Source organism: Capra hircus, chromosome 13 (genome assembly GCF_001704415.2).
Source record: "Capra hircus breed San Clemente chromosome 13, ASM170441v1, whole genome shotgun sequence".
NCBI lineage: Eukaryota > Metazoa > Chordata > Mammalia > Artiodactyla > Bovidae > Capra > Capra hircus.
The window spans coordinates 22,682,026-22,686,537 of NC_030820.1; the positions used below are offsets into that span (position 1 = coordinate 22,682,026).

General features: G+C 40.7%; 1 pseudogene; it reads right to left on the bottom strand.

Annotated features, from left to right (window-relative positions):
* Positions 1,664 to 2,034, bottom strand: LOC102176435 (annotated as a pseudogene).

Here is a 4,512-nt window from a genome sequence, read left to right on the forward strand (position 1 = left end):
TGGAATCCAAGGGGAAAAGATGGATTCCTATCACTGATAAAAAGGAAACAGTAACATGTATCACGGAGAAGGCAATGGCACCCCACTCCAGTACTCTCGCCTGGAAAATCCCATGGATGGAAGAGCCTGGTGGGCTGCAGTCCATGGGGTCGCTAAGAGTTGGATACTACTGAGCAACTTCACTTTCACTTTTCACCTTCACGCATTGGAGAAGGAAATAGCAACCCACTTCAGTGTTCTTGCCTGGAGAATCCCAGGGATGGGGGAGCCTGGTGGGCTGCCGTCTATGGGGTCACACAGAGTCCGACAGGACTGAACTGACTTAGCAACAGTAGCAGCAGCAGCAACATGTATCAATGCAAATTTTGAAAACATTGTATCAGCCAAATAGATACTAAATATATCATGCGGTTAATCCCTAGGCTGGGTGTGGTGAACAACACCGCATGTAGAACATATTGAACAGTTTACATTTGTTCTAAGTACTGAACAATTAAGTTAGTGCAAACAAACAAAAAACCCCCACCTAATACAATTGGGAATTAGGTAAAGCACCTCAGACAAGATGCTGACATGCTTTATTTTGGTAACATTATTTCTCTTATAAAGCTGGAAATATAGTTCAATAAATTATTTACATAAATCTTACCTAATATCCTGATCTTTGCGCTGCACACACTTGGCATTATGAACAGAGACCTTTTCTTCCCTTTGTTATAATAACAGCTTCCTCATTCATCACACTTGATGCCCGGTTGTTCACTCTTTCTTTCCTGTTTAAGTCTGTTGTTAAGGAATGTCAGTGTCCCAGTATCATATTTGACATTCTTCTCCATTAAAGCCGAAAAGGAAATAATTCTCTGAAGACAAACCCCTGTGATATCCAACAGATGTACTTTCAGTTGTATTGATATTCTGGGTATCTGGGCACACATTGTGCTGTAAGGTTTCTTAAAGTCGCACTAATTAGCCTCTGTCTTTAACTTTGCATTTCTATATTGTATAGAATTACAGGAGGAATGTGTGTGTATGCATGTGTGTTCTCATCTGTAGTGCAATATACTAGCAGAATAAAACAACCAAGTATAAATCTATGTATACTCTTCCAGAGAACATCAGACTGCACATCCGCCCGCATCAATTGAAGACCAAAAGAGAGTTCTTCTTACAGTATACCAATAAAGCCTTTTTGCTGAAATTAACCATTTTAAAAACTGCCATTTGCAACAAGGTGGTCATTTAGGAAAAAAAAAAGTTCTCTTTCAAGCTTCAGCAATTTACATAGTGTTGCCCTTAATTATATATTCTTTTGGTTTGGTTTTTGAAACCCAAACCAACTGGAATATGCTCAGTCATAGGACAGCTGAGAGATGAAATAACCTACAGAGGGCTGGGTTAAAACCAAAGCTCAAAGCTGGAGATGAACCTGTACACTCTCTCTTTTTTAAAATATTTACTTATTTGGCTATTGGGTCTTAGTTGTGGCACTAGGGCTCTCTAGCTGTGATGCACAGGCTCCAGAACACACAGGCTCACCAGGGATTGAATCCATATCCCCTGCATTGCAAGGCAGATTCTCAACCTCTGGACCACCAGGGAAGTCCCCCAAACCAGTATACTCTTTTTTGTTGGCAGTTCAGTAACTTAATTGGACAATCAGCAATTAGATCTCAACCATACTAACTGTCTGTAGATTTCTGAAAGTGGCAAAAGGCATGTGAGTAACCAACATGTAGAGCTTGTTTGGTTAGCCTTCATTTTTAATACATTTTCTGGACAACTGCACACAGATCTGATATGGGACATCCCTTATATCTTTGACCCAGATGTCTTTGTTGAGCCTGGTATAGATGTGCACATCTGGGGTTCCCATTTCCTTCATGGCAAATTTCTGTACTTCTTTGAGTGCCCAAGGGACAGGCTTCTTGAAACCCACTTCATGGATGCGCTGTGAATGCTGATAGCATATTCACTGGTCACCACCCTGTTGATGGTGGGCTGGCCCTTCTCACTGCCCTTTTTAGCAGGAGCCATCATCCTATAGCACCAGGATACTGGTTTGGATTGGAAAGCCCAAACCAGTAAACTCCTAAGTCATTATTCTTTATTCCAATATTTAAGTGCCAGTATCTACTTTATTTCATTCAGCACCACTTTTCAGCTATCTTGCAGACAAACAATTGGGAGTCCACATGAGCAGGTTAGGGGGAGATGTCAGAATTAGACACACCTAGATAGTCCATTGACTAGCTAAGTGATCTTAAAGAAAAAAACAAACCTCTTAACCTTCAGCAGTCTCAGATTCCTTACCCATAAAATGTGGGGACCAGTACTTACATTTCTATGACCTAAGTGAAGGACATAGTTCATGGAGTCGCAAGAGTCAGATACAACTTAGCAAATGAACAACACAATGGGAAGAAGCAGGGGAGAAGGTTGATGAGCAAGTATTAGATGTAGGTTATAGTCCTAGATTTTGTTTCGGGTGGTGGGATCAAAGGTGTTTATGACTTCATTGAAAATCAATAATTAAATAAATGAATAAATACATATAGATCATGAACAAACTTAAGATTATTTTAATATAATTCTGTGCACGGAGACCTTGATAATAATATTTATAACAGTATTAATAGTAACAATTGTACTATGTATTTTGTAGGGTTTTTGTTGGCTTTAAGTAACACGTGGAGTGTTTAGCACATTTTAACTTCTCTATAAAAATAGCTGCAAGTATTACAACAGGGGGTGAGTGACAATGGGTGAGGAGGGGGCAGAAATGAAGAAATGATGATAAAGAACGGTCCTTTTCTATTTACTAACCTAAAGCTCAGAACATTAAAATTATATCTAAATGACTAGACTCCCTCTCACAAACTAGATCATTAACACATCATTTTAAAGTCTAATCCTATGGGACATATAATCTAGAGTTATGGTACTAATGGGGCTTTCCCAGTGGCTCAGCGATAAAGAATCTTCCTGCAATGCAGGAGATGCCGCAGGAGCCTCAGCTTCAATCCCTGGGTGGGAAAGCTCCCCTAGAGAAGAAAATGGCAACCCACTCCAGTATTCTTGCCTGGGAAATCCCATGGACTGTAGCCTGCCAGGCTCCTCTGTTGCAAAGAATCAACATGGTCAACATGGCTGACCAACTGAACAACAAGAAAGGTACTACTGAAATAGTTGCCTGTTTATTTTTTATTAAAGCATGGTCCTACCTTCAAGAAGCTTACATTATTTAGGGTAAGAGGGAAACAGTACTTCAACATGAAACAATTACAAAACCAGAATGTACCAGAATGTGCTACTAGAATGTGATATGAATGACAATTCTTTAAGGAATCCAGACAGAAGAGAAGGCTTCCTAGAATAAGAAGCTAAGCTTCAAGAAAGATAGGATCTAAAGATGCATGAAAACTGGGTGAAGCACAATCTTACCTTTAAGTGAAGACTTTTCTTTCTATTCTCTCCAGAACCTAGGGGTCATATTTGGCCCTTACAGCCACTAGTTTTCCATTACCAACAAAAGCAGTGTGCCTAAGAAGAAAATAAGAACAAGATAGTGGTTTGACCCCAGATTATATTAAACAATTTCATTTTATTGCTTCAACTGGTTCCAAATAGGAAAAGGAGTACGTCAAGGTCGTATATTGTCACCCTGCTTATTTAACTTATATGCAGAGTACATAATGAGAAACGCTGGACTGGAAGAAACACAAGCTGGAATCAGGATTGCCGGGAGAAATATCAATAACCTCAGATATGCAGATAACACCACCCTTATGGCAGAAAATGAAGACGAGCTAAAAAGCCTCTTGATGAAAGTGAAAGAGGAGAGCAAAAAAGTTGGCTTAAAGCTCAACATTCAGAAAACAAAGATCATGGCATCTGGTCCCATCACTTCATGGGAAATAGATGGGGAAACAGTAGAAACAGTGTCAGACTTTATTTTTGGGGGCTCCAAAGTCACTGCAGATGGTGATTGCAGCCATGAAATCAAAAGACGCTTACTCCTTGGAAGGAAAGTTATGACCAACCTAGATAGTATATTCAAAAGCAGAGACATTACTTTGCCGACTAAGGTCTGACTAGTCAAGGCTATGGGTTTTCCAGTGGTTAAGTATGGATGTGAGAGTTGGACTGTGAAGAAAGTTGAGCACCAAAGAATTGATGCTTTTGAACTGTGGTGTTGGAGAAGACTCTTGAGAGTCCCTTGGACTGCAAGGAGATCCAACCAGTTCATTCTGAAGGAGATCAGCCCTGGGATTTCTTTGGAAGGAATGATGCTAAAGCTGAAACTGCAATACTTTGGCCACCTCATGCAAAGAGTTGACTCATTGGAAAAGACTCTGATGCTGGGAGGGATTGGGGGCAGGAGGAGAAGGGGACGACCGAGGATGAGATGGCTGGATGGCATCACAGACTCGATGGATGTGAGTCTGAGTGAACTCCGGGAGATGGTGATGGACAGGGAGGCCTGGTGTGCTGCAGTCCATGGGGTCGCAAAGA